Source organism: Aulonocara stuartgranti (assembly GCF_965226115.1).
Source record: "Aulonocara stuartgranti genome assembly, chromosome: 9".
NCBI lineage: Eukaryota > Metazoa > Chordata > Actinopteri > Cichliformes > Cichlidae > Aulonocara > Aulonocara stuartgranti.
This window is the reverse complement of record NC_138960.1, coordinates 1,599,218-1,612,355: the sequence shown is the minus strand read 5'-3', so window position 1 is coordinate 1,612,355 and position 13,138 is coordinate 1,599,218. Positions and strand designations below refer to the sequence as shown.

The 13,138-nt window shown below is 40.9% G+C and overlaps 1 long non-coding RNA gene across 1 annotated transcript in view; it reads right to left on the bottom strand.

Annotated features, from left to right (window-relative positions):
• Nucleotides 1–13,138, bottom strand: part of LOC309713905 — a 102,508-nt gene that overhangs the window by 56,786 nt on the left and 32,584 nt on the right. The window lies entirely within an intron of this gene.

Here is a 13,138-nt window from a genome sequence, read left to right as displayed (position 1 = left end):
GAGCCTCAGATGGAATTACCACCCTAGAGTTACCACCCCCAACGATGGTGGACACCCTAGGAGTGTGAGACCTGAGGGCCCTGCTGAGTAAGTTGGAGGGGAGAGATACCGCATAGAAAATACTAATACATAGAAAATACCCAGCCAGCACTGGGTCACGAAAGGAGACGCAACACCATTTATCCTGTACTGGAACCGCCTCTGGGAGGTACTAAGGAAGGAATACCCAACTGAAAATGAAAGACGACTAAGGGATGCTGAGTACTTAAGAAGGGCCACCACCCTGTAGGTTTCAACCTCCGAGAGGTGACAATCAGCAGGGGTTATGACAGTTGTGTACCGGGACATGCACATGCTCGGCACTATAACAGCTTGAGTGCTTGCAAGGCAAGTGAGTCTATTATATGCTTTGCCATGAGACTGGGCTGGGCAGACATCTTCCACATCATCAGATTGGTTAGACTCCTCCAATATGTGCATGACATCCTGCTGGCAGCGCCAATGGCAGAAACTTGTTTGGAGGCAACAGACGCATTGTTGTACTTATTGGCAAAGGAAGGTGTTAGAGTTTGTATTGTTGATTGTCATTTATGCTTAGAAACATTTACTCACATATGCTTAGAAGTATATAATCATTTGTAGATTGAAAGAATGTCTCATCCTAAGAGGTCTGTAACAACTCTGTGTAGCATGAAGAGAGGAGAGATCGTATCTTCCCTTGCTGATTTATGGTGGGATTAACGTAGCTATGTCTGTTCTAGTCTGAGTGCTTTTCTGTTTAGATGACCTGCTGGACTTCCTTACCGGGGGGGTCTAGTCTACCCTCTTCCTGACCAAGGATGTTTGCTTGTGTGCTTTTATGACCCTTTGATCAGCAGTACACACACACACACACACACGCCCACATACACACACATACACACACCCACATACACAGGCAAAGTACTCTTTGTGTGTATGTGGACGTCATATGTTAATGAACCTATGCATATTCATGTAACCTCAATAAAAGGACAGTGGTATGGAAGGGACGGACGAGACCAACTGGAGTCAAGCGGTTGTCCGGTTCTCTCCCGTGCACGAGTAACATGAAGAAGCTTGCCTACTTGTGTTTTGCTTGTGTGTAATTATATTGTCTTCAACGTTCCAGCAGATAGGTACAAGCTACAAACCTATCATTAATTGGTCCTTCGGTGCCGGTTCCCTGGGATCGCATTCACCGAGGGGGGGAGGGACACGCCGAAAGACTGACGTCAGCCAGGAAGTTCCTGTGGATTCGCAGTCCGTCTTTCTCCTCGATGAATGGCGATCGGCGGGATTCGAGGCTGATATTACACGCTAAGCAATGCCAAGTAAGTTTAAAGAGGCCGACTCTATAACCGTGTCGTTGTGCAGTCTCCGCCATTTTGTGAGGCGTTGAGAAGTTCGCTGCTTTGTGGAGCGATAACTGGGTTAGTGTCCCGAAAAAGAAGTTTTGGTTAAATCGCCCAAGGGCCCAAGCGTCCGGTGTGTGTCCGGTTTTGAAATCGCCCTGGGTGTGTGTCCCGAGCGTCCCTTCATTGGGGTTTTGTCGCGCGAGTGGGTGAGCGTCCCACAGCTGGGTCAGGGTCCCGAGCGGTCCGGTGTGAGTCCGGAGTAGGCCTATTTTGTGTTATTGTTATTTTTGTCCTCGTTGTTGTTGTGTGTGCGGAGCAGACCGTGTGGTGTGTGACGTCAGCAGCTGTTGTTGTTATCATGGGTTTCCTAAGCAGCCAGGAGTGTGTGGAAAAGGCCAGCCCACATCAGCAGCTATGCTCTGGAGGGTGGCTTTCCCCCACCCCGTGCTGACACAGTGTTAACTCTTTAGCTTGTGTGCCAGACCATGGATGTAATTGAGGTGGATAGTTGTTAAAAGTCACCTACATTAAGCTTGTGGTTGCTTAAATTCAGTACAATGACATGTGGGGTGAAGTGATATAGGTAAATATTTAAACTAATGAAGTGCATAGAGGCACTTGACCTGTGTGAAAGACTGTCGTCTTATTATGAGCCATTGTTGAGATATGCAGCACATCTGTGAAAACAACTAATATGCTGAAGTACATGATGGAGAAGCTGTATTGAATATGAAAGTGTAAGACTTTGCCGCTGTGGGCAAAGAATGCAACTACTGTGTGATGTTGCGTTGCAGTTTTTTTTTTTCTTCTCTGAGCTGATGAGCAGGCTACACATTATCAGATCGAGAGCTGTCTGAGAACTACTCAAAGAGAGGGAAACAGAGTTATGATAACTGTGATAACTGGAGTGTTCAGCGTCTCCATGAGCAGTTTTCCTGCATCTTGACTCATGTGTGTGGAGAGTTCATAGCATCAGCATCATGTTTTTGTTTATTTGTTTTGTTGGGTTGAAAATAATTAAATAAACGTGTGATCATGCCTATGGATCACCATGGCACATATCTCCAGCCATATGATTTATTTATGCAGATGACAAAGTGAGTGTGAATGTGTCTGACATCACAGTGTTTTTGTGCACTGTGCAAAAGTAATTGCCTTTGACTGTGAGTGAGAGCGGTGATTTTGCGGATCACAAGCTGTTGTAAAGAAATAAAATAAAATAAAATAAAAAGAGTGAAAAAGAGACAAGTTACATTGTAGACGAAGAAAAATAATCATAGCAGAAAGGTTTTGTGTTGATCAGCCGAAAAACAACTACAATGTCGTTTTCTGCTTTTAAGAAAGGATTGTTCACAAAAACACAGAGAGAGAGAGAGATGTGTGTTGATTAAGCAGTGATGATGATAATGAACATGTCTTAGTTTGTCACTTTCAGGTGAAAAGCAGACCTGTATCAATTTTCCACATGCAGCGGTCGGACGGAAGAAATTTATAGTTAAACATCATTGGAAACATGCAGGCCAAGTTCTGGCTGACTTATTTACAGCGCAATGTGTATGTGTCTCTCAAACTCACAAGCAAGCTCACTCCTCCCTGAAGAATGCAGCTCCAAAGCAATAACATGGCAGATAAAGAGACAGCAGCAAGTCCTGAGCAAAAAGTCTCAGCGAGCAGCAGCAATGTGGACAAACAGCATCAGAGAAGAAGAAGAGCAAACCCATCATCCTGACTGATCGGATGAATGGCACTGTGTTTTACAACAAGCTGCAACTTCACTATGCATGTGAAGAAAACTTTTAAGGAGAACTGAGGGGACTGTTGGAGTTTGACATTTGCCACCTGTGGAGTAAGATGGCAAGAAGAGACAGTGGAACACAGGACAAAGCTGAAGGAGAACTGCCGGCTGTGGACTGTTGAAAGTGGGAGAGGACAACAGAGTGAGAGGACAACAGAGTGAGAGTAAGTGGAAACACAGAGGAATGCTGTTATTAAATGTGGGAAATCAAAATTTGGGTTAGCAAACCTGGGGAAAAGAAAACTGACTGCTTAAGTGGAAAATTGAGACGGAGTTTTAAACACTGCGAAAATAGAAACATACAAAATCACACACAAAAGCAGAACATGCATTAACCATACTAACACTCCAAACACAAGAGAGCTCATGAAGATTAGACAACATTTTAAGTGTATGAGTCTGTTTATCATCTTGTCCAAGTCACCTCGTGTGATGCAAAGACCAGTGAAACTCATAGCACATTACATGCTCTGCTGGATATGCAGCTCCACAGACATGCAATGAAAATTAGCTTGTTATCTTTCATCAGTGTTAAAATAGTGTCAATTTAGCAGACACTTGTTATTAAATACTGAATTTATACAATGCAAAAAATTGACTCTCTAGGTTGCAGGACAACAATTTAACTTTTGAAAAAAAAAAAAAATCCTGGTTTGACCAATCAGTGATCAGACAATAAATTTAGTTGTTAAAATGGTAAATTGGGAGAAGCTTCCTGCTTGATTAATGCAGCATAAGTAATTTACTGTATGAGGGGAATTGTCTTTTGTGATACTATTTTGAACATGCTTTTCTGTCGTCCTGTCAACTTAGTGGGTTAATAGCTGATATGCAAATTAGTTGATCGGTTTTAGATTAATGAAAGGTGATTGAATTCTAGTACGAGTGAATGAGATGTGTTGTAGTTTGTTGTGTGTTGAGTGGAGACTTTAAAACACTGAGTTTCCTGCTTTGATGTGCGAGTGAATTCTGTATCTAGATATACAACTCTGAATACGTCAGAACAAACGTCTTTTGTGAAGTGCATGACAGCATGTCACATGTTTTATGATGAAGGGAAAAAGGAAAATTGAATAAAATAGATCTGTGATTTAGATGAGTGAAGAGCACAGACCTGATGATTAAACTCATAGCTAATAAGACACATTAGGCTTATGTGTGTGTTGTGCAGCTGATGATTGATTTGGAGTGAATCTAGCTGATGATTTTTCTTCTGTTGTGAAGTTGAGCCTGCCGATTAGTATGATGGTATGATGAACCATGCTAATGGTATGATTTACCTGAGATGAGGAGTTTGTGTCATGACTTAACAAGGCCTTTTTATTTTGATACTTTCACAGTGCACTGAGAGTTTGGTTTGATATTTTTCATTTTTATCTTTTGAACAGGCACTGATTTTGTTTGTCTATTTCTTTTCTTTAAGCAGATCTGCACGTCGGGAATTAAAAGTGCTACACGTCGTCGAGAAAATTGTGTCAAGTGAGTTTTCTCCACATTAAAATGGGCTTTGGAGAAAGCTACTTATTATGAGTGTCCCAGCCTAAAAAAAGGATTCAGCGATGTAATCCTATCTAAAGTTCTTCTTTTTCTTTTTGGAATGACATCATTTTGCTGAGAGTGGAAACTAAATGCGACAATCGATTCCACTATCAGCAAAGAAAGAAAGAATGAATGAATGTATGAATGCGTGAGTAAAAGGAAAGAAAGCTGACTGACTGGTAAAAGCTGACAAGACTGACTGACTTAACACCATTGTGTGAAGTCAACCCCCACCTGACAAAGGGGTGGATGTATCTCTGTGTGTGTCTCTGTTACAGGAGCAGAAAGATGACAGCAACATCTGGGGTTGCGTGAGGGTTTAACCTTTTAAATGCCATTTTTATGTTTGTGAATCTATCAGAGGTGTATTATTCATGGGCTTGTGTTGCTCACAGAAATTACTGTGAGAAGGTGTACACACCTGCGCAGCGCTAACATTTGCATTTTCTTTTCTACAGCATTATAGTTCTTCATGTGGTTTGATCACATGATTTATACCAGGACAACTGGTTGATGTTTTTCCTACTACAGGATTTTTGGGTTTATGTGTGAGGAAAACTGTGTTTACAGGTTATGAGTGGTGATGCTGTTACATTGTGTTTTGGGAAAATGTGACGGTTACTTTGATGATATGAATAACATATTTTCCACAGCAATGGATTTTTATGGTGTTTTATGGCACCTCTGGAACTTGTTGACCTGTGTCTGACCTCCGTCTGACCACAGTCAATGTGTATTGCTTATGTTTGTTTTTTCTGGGACTGCACGTGGAAGATTCAGCTGAAACGGACAAGTGACATGAGTAAAACAAATAAGAGATTACGGTGTTTATGGACAAGTTGAATATGGGCTCTTAGCTGGCCACTTTGAACCCATAATAATAATACTATATGAGTGGAGTGACTTTGCTTAAGAGAAGTCACCGATTACATTAATGTTAACTGAGCACATGGGATGATCCATGTCTGAGGCAAATTAGGGAAATAATTGTAGTTTCCTGATTTGAGGAAACCTGCACATGACACTTTTCTTGCCCGTGCTGAATGCTTATTACTCTTTTGATATAATTGTTTGTACGTGTGAAGTTTGCTTTTATTTCCAGATTTTGTGTATGCAGGCTCCTAGTGGAGCCAGTTTTTAAGGCAGGGATCCAGGTTTGGTGAGTTGACGCATGAGGGTGTCCATGCGTCAAGAGGTGGGGTCCAGAAGTAACATTAAACAATGTTTACTATTAGTGTTGCAGTGATTTGTGTGATTAGCCGTTTATTTACAAGTATTAAATCTATGCAAGTGGTGCACCCATGTTCAGATGAGGCTTTGATGGCCTATAAGTGAAGTTCACTGAACTAAAGAATGTGGTTTGATGGTTGTTGACATGCTCTCCAAATAGAAGTCTTTCTGAAATATAGGTGCAGCAGTGAGAAGCAGAAACATTCCAGGCATAGCTGAGCCCAGGCAGTGGTTGAGGTCAAAGATCAAGCTGGTTGAGGCCCATCATGAGATCAGACCTTGGAGTCACAGCAAGGACCATGAAACTGCCTGCAAAATAGAGGAGAGGATCGTCCACAGGATGGGAGCTGAGACCAGGAGAGAGACTTCAGGAGGATCAGAGATCATCTTCAGCACAGCAGATATGACACAAAGAGCTGTGCTACTGAGCTTCCAGGAGATTTTAAGTAAAATGAAAGATTCAATATTGACGCTGAGGAAGACAACTAAGGTGTACGACGTGCTCTGCCTTAAACCTTCAGCAGCGTTGGAATATGAAAACTCGATGAATGTGGGGAGCGTGCCAAGCTCCATCGACAGCACAGAAGGAGTTCGAGGATGACATCGTGATTCTGTGAAAGCACAGGAACCAGAAGCTATGGTGGTGATGATAGCAGTTTCCTATGAACTGCTGGGATCATAACAGCAGTAAGACAACCCTGCACCCTTTCCACGGAGGTGTTTTCTGCAGAGCGTGGACAATTAAGGAGTCATAAATATCCCCCTCACAGGACGAAGGCTTGAATGAGGGGATGGGGGTTGGTGGAGGCCATAAAACTAGAGTGCTGAGAGGTCTGCAGCTTTGGAAATAGCTGAGACCCATGTTGACAAACAACAAAACCAACTGGTATGTTTGAACGGTTATTCTACATACATTTGGACTCTGGTCCTATGGACAATGATGGAAACAACTGGAAGAGACATTTATGACGCCCTGCAGAACTCAAACCACTCTGCAGAGAGACATGTGATTTGCACACCTGGAGGAAGCATCACGAAGCTGAGATGTGTTTGAAAATGTTACTTTCTTGTTTTCACTATTAAATGAACAATTTCTTTGTTTGCTTGTAGGATGCAGTTTGCCATGAGATGAGCTAAATGAATGGGATAACTGCTAATACATTTGTTAAACTGTGTATCTTTACAGTACTTTAGGGTGATTTGACATATGCTGAATATAACAATGTTTGCATTAAAACTGTCAGACATGAGGTATTCATAATTGGGAACTTTTCTAGCATAAAGGCCAAAAAACGGGGGAATGTTAGAGTTTGTATTGTTGATTGTCATTTATGCTTAGAAACATTTACTCACATATGCTTAGAAGTATATAATCATTTGTAGATTGAAAGAATGTCTCATCCTAAGAGGTCTGTAACAACTCTGTGTAGCATGAAGAGAGGAGAGATCGTATCTTCCCTTGCTGATTTATGGTGGGATTAACGTAGCTATGTCTGTTCTAGTCTGAGTGCTTTTCTGTTTAGATGACCTGCTGGACTTCCTTACCGGGGGGGTCTAGTCTACCCTCTTCCTGACCAAGGATGTTTGCTTGTGTGCTTTTATGACCCTTTGATCAGCAGTACACACACACACACACACACACACACACACACACACACACACACACACACACACACGCCCACATACACACACATACACACACCCACATACACAGGCAAGGTACTCTTTGTGTGTATGTGGACGTCATATGTTAATGAACCTATGCATATTCATGTAACCTCAATAAAAGGACAGTGGTATGGAAGGGACGGACGAGACCAACTGGAGTCAAGCGGTTGTCCGGTTCTCTCCCGTGCACGAGTAACATGAAGAAGCTTGCCTACTTGTGTTTTGCTTGTGTGTAATTATATTGTCTTCAACGTTCCAGCAGATAGGTACAAGCTACAAACCTATCAGAAGGAAACAAGGTCAAATGACAAAGGGTACAACTATGCTGGAGACTGGTGGTGTTTCTTGGTGTTTCCGCCCAAGAAACTGTCAGTGTGTGTCCTAAGATACAGCAAACCTGTGACTGTGGATTCAATGCTGGCCTTCTTGGACCTGAAAGGCTACAGCAGGAACCATGCATCATGGTCCTGGGTCTTTTGACCCAGCGGTTTGTGTTTCTTATTATTATTATGATCCTGTGTTCTAGTTTATTGTGATTATGTACTGGGGTTTAGACTTTTTAGTTCTTAGGGTTTGGATTATGTCCTCCCTCTGTTTAGTTTTTGCCCGTGTGTTCCCTCTGTTCTCTGTCTCTGTCTGTACCATGTCTCTGAGTCCAGTCTGTGTATTTCCTGTTTTACTTTGAAGGTCTATGTCTGATGTCGGTGTGTTCAGTTTTGCACCCACCCTGTCTTGTGATGTCAATTAGGTTCAGCTATGTCTCCCTCTGTGTGTATTTATAGTGTGTGTCTCTTGTGCTCGTCGCTGGTTCATCCGTGTTGAACGAGCAGCCTCCCTGCATCTCCGTATAAGGTTTCAGGTCAGTTTTGTTAGTTTTTTCCAGTATAGGTTATCTTTCGGTTCTGCTCATTCCATCACCATTTCTGTTTGTCTTTCCACCGTTTAAATAAAGCTCACTCACATCTTGAGCCATGCTTGCATCACCACACAGCTTGCCCCGGCTAGCCGTGACACCAAGTGACAGGCTCAATCTCACCACAACCTTGACATGGGCCCAAGAGGGAGAAACAGCCTTCAAGAAGCCTCTCTCTCTTCTCCTAATTACACACAACCATTTTTCAGCACTGATGTTTCTGAAAAAGTCGGCACTGTCGGTGCTGTACTTTTCTAGAAAAAGGAAGGGAAGAAGAGTACTGATGTAACACAGTTTGAGGCTGGACAGCATGGAAACCAGACAAGCCAGATGCGAAAGATACCTGGCAGTGCTTGCAAAGGCAATCAGCAAAACCAATGATGTGTCATGAATTATGACTAAACACAAACAAGTGCATTTACTTTCTCAGCAGCAAGAAAGTCAAAGATATCAGATACTCTGCTCCAACCAAACATCACGTTTCAATCAGAAGTAGTAAACATGACAAGAGGACTACACATGCACATTAGTCAACCACCAGAGATGGGCATTACTATAATCCTATTACTTTTTTTAAGTAATGAGTAAAGTAAGGGATCCCTATTACAAAAAAGTAATTAGATTACTGTTACTTTCCTTTAAGCACGCTGTGTTACTGCGTTACTAAACTGCTTTGATTTTGTTTGTGAGAGTGTCTCATGACAATGACATAACATGATGCCCGTGGCAGCATCAGATGTGTGTAGATCAACAATGGATAATATGGAGTGCAGGAGAGAGTACAACCATGCAGCATGTAAAGCGTAGACGTACTTACATTACTTTAAGTTTTAGTCTGTAAAAAATGAGGCAATAGATGTGAGAAAAGAGAAAGCATCTGATACACGTTGGATGAGATTGTCATGGACCTGGGTCTGAGGGACCCAGGGTTAATGAATATGTTATCGACATGTGTATTTTTGGTGCTGCTGTCCCTCGTCTTCCTGGTTTGCGTGTGTGTGTGTGTGGTGGTGGTGGGGGGGGGTGTACAGCGCCCCGGTCTACAGGTATCATCAGGCCTGGTGGGTGTGTTCAGACTGGAGGCTGGCCACACCTGAGGGAGAGGATCACACACCTGCAGCTGATCAGGATTGTCGGGGGAGCTACAAAGCAGTGTGGCTGAGAGCTCCTCGACACTGGATTGCTGTGTGAGACTCCATGTTAGTTTTTTCTAGTAGAGTTTAGTGCAGCTAGTGTATGCCTGCTGAGTAGAGTGTCCCGACAGCTGCGTCTGATGTTTTCCCCCACACTGTAAAATCTAATTAGTTCCCAGAACTCAAAAGAACTATGTAAACTCGTTGCCTCAAAAAAATTGAGTAAAGCTTAGCTAAAAATGACTAAATTAGGACAACTTATTTATTTTGAGTACTCTATACAACCTCATTTGTTCCCATAACTCAAAAAAATTGGGTCAAGATTACTTAAGATGACCAAGTTAGGGCAACTTATTCATTTTGAGTACACTGTAAAACTTCATTTGTTCCCATAACTCAAAAAAATTGGATCAAGTTTACTTGACCCTTGAATGCACAACCTACCAATACCTACACTCTTCCACGAGTGGGGTCAAAAATTACCCCAAATAGAAACAATGCATTTTGCTATAAACTCGGTTGTTATTCTTCAAAATCTTTAAAACAAAGAGTTGTAACATTCTCATATTTGAGGTATTCCTCATAAAACATGTTTGTGACATGAGGCACTTTGCATTTTTATTTATTTTTTCATTAATTTTAAGAAATTGCAGTTTTTGTATCACTTGTATCACTTTTGTGTGCTTGCTCTGCATATACTGCAGAAGCTGGACCTTCCCTTTGAAAGGCACAAGTTGTTCATCCACTGTAACACAATCACTGAGGATGAATTTCTGCCTGCAGTTGACCAGGAACAGGCCCCATATGTAGCAGAAAGCTGCCATGTGGTTTGATTTCAGTTGGTAGGCTCTGGTCCTCTTGTCATCAAAGTGCAAGAAATGGCAAATATCTTTAAATCTTTGAACTGACATAGTGGCCTTGTACAATGGGTTATGCAGAGGACTCCCAAAAAACACACCGACTGGTACATCCCAGTTCTTCTCACTTCCTGCAAAAATGGTCAATCAAATGACGGCCATGAGGTTTTGTTTGATTACATTTTTCCACTCTTTTCCCCTGTCTGTGGCTACTCTTCGTGCCTCCATGTTTGTGCATGTCAGCACCTCTTCTATTATATTATCAGACATGAACATCTTCCATACATCTATTGGGGAGACAGTACTAAAGTCCTGCAAGCCCTGGTCGACTAATTCAGAATATTGTGGCTAGAGCAGTAAGAGGGGCTCATTCTGTTAGACTAAATATCAATTTCCTCTTCAGAGGACTCTTCTGTATCTGACTGGCCTTGTTCAGTGGGGGGGGGCAATAGTCTGGGTCCTCTATATCTGCGATGTCAGATTCTGAGTCAAAGCCTCCAATGGGCTCTTCATCCCATCCGTCCTGGATCATTTGTAGGGCAAGGTCCACAGGGATCCTAGCTGGCCTCATAGCAGCCATGTTACTTTAAATATTAAAAAAAAAAAAACATCAGAAAGGACAATGTTTGAAATGCACAGGAAACTATAAACAGGGCTACCCATAAATGGTCCGCAGTTGCGCATTTGCTGTCAAAATAAAAGACACATACCAGATAAGAAGTTGGAACGCTCGTTTGCGTACATTAGATGTTCTGGAGGAGGACAGACATTTGTTCAGAACTCTTAAAGATGTCGAATAAGCAAGCTCCGTAAGCAATTACTTTGGTGTTCCTCCACCACAAAAGAGGTGCGTATTCTCTGAATTTCCGGGGATACTTTTATTTTGACGGCGAATGCACAACTGCGGACCACTTATGTGCAGACCTGACTATAAATCATGTACGTTACTGTGTAAAAATTAATTCTTGATCCTTCAGAAGTGTAAGTGGGTCAGTCAGAGCTGCTAAGAATGAAATTTTCATAGAAGATTCCATAGAAACTGCTTGGGGTCATTTTTGACCCCACTTGTGGAAGAGTGGGGTAGTGATACAAAAACTGCATTTTTTTTATTTAATGAAAAAATAAATAAAAATTCAAATGGACTCATGTTACAAACATGTTTTATGAGGAATACCTGGAATATGAATATATTACAACTTTGCATTTTAAAGATTTTGAAGAAAAACTACCCGTGTGGTCATTTTTGAAAAAATTGGATCATGTTTACTTAAGATGACCAAGTTAGGGCAACTTGTTCATTTTGAGTACACTGTACAACTTCAATAGTTCCCAGAACTCAAAAAAACTATGTAAACTCGTTGCCTAAAAAAACTAAGTAAAATATTACTTAAGATAATAAAGTTAGGCCAACTTATTCAATGCGAGTATGTAGTACTTAAAAGAACTTGATTTTTCATTCATGTTCATGTTCAGGTTCGTGTTCTGTAGTCAGTTTGTTCCCAGTCTAGTTTAGTCCTTGTTCGGTTCGCCTTTTGTCCATTTTTATTTTGTGTTTAATAAACCACCATCACACCTTTACAAGTGCCTGCGTTTGGATCCTCCTTTATTTTCCACACGGCTCATCTCACTCGCCGTGACAATTACAGGTTTACCGCACACAGGGAAAGAATTCTAGCAAATCACTTAAACACTCACCAGACTTAGTTAAAGGCAGAACTTTTATTTTCAAGTGCCGAGATGTATTTCAGCCAAGATTCAATTATGGATATGTACTGAGCAATAAATAATTACACTTTCACCATAATAACTGTTAAAATTCAGCATTTTTTTAAGATTATCCAATTAAAACATTTTTTTTCCTCATTCACCTAAAATGTAAACAATAACCTCAGAATATTCAAAATTATTTTTCATGTGATCTTATATTTCCTAGGCATTTTGAAATCAAATTTGTTGCTCATATTGATGAGTTTGTAATTCAAGTTACACTACCAAATTATTTATTGTTCAGATGAAAATGTAGTCTAAATGTAAAGACAAAATCTCATTTTTAAATGGCTAAAAAATCAAAACAAAAAAATAACATTTGTGGTTTTATGTTTAACTGCAGAACCAGTTCTAATGTAGAAAGGAAACGCAGAACATGTTCATTACTTGCACACGAAAAGAAAGATGTACTAATCAGAAAAACTAAACCCAGTATCCCAAGTATTACTAACCAAAGTACAACAAGTGAACAAGATGCCACGATAACCTGGTACTAAACGACTGCATTGTACTGCTAAAGAATTATTGTAATCAACTTTCAATTTTTATGTGTATTTGCTTTCAAAATGGAAAATGCTATTAAGATGTTTTTGTTTTACACAGTTAGCATTAACCTTAATCAAAAATGACATCAAACCTTAGACTGCTGACAAAAATTAAGGATTTTCTTCAATTCAAAAGCATACATGAGAACATTTGAGTCTTTTCTAGCCACATTGTTTTGGCCTCCTTTGTTTCTTTTGTTCTTTTTAAAATGCCAAGGAATCAACTTTTGTGGTCACAAATGCTGCCATCTTCTTTGCATTCCATGCTAAAGGTTTAAATATGAACAAGTGCTTTACCAGTACTCAACTGAACTG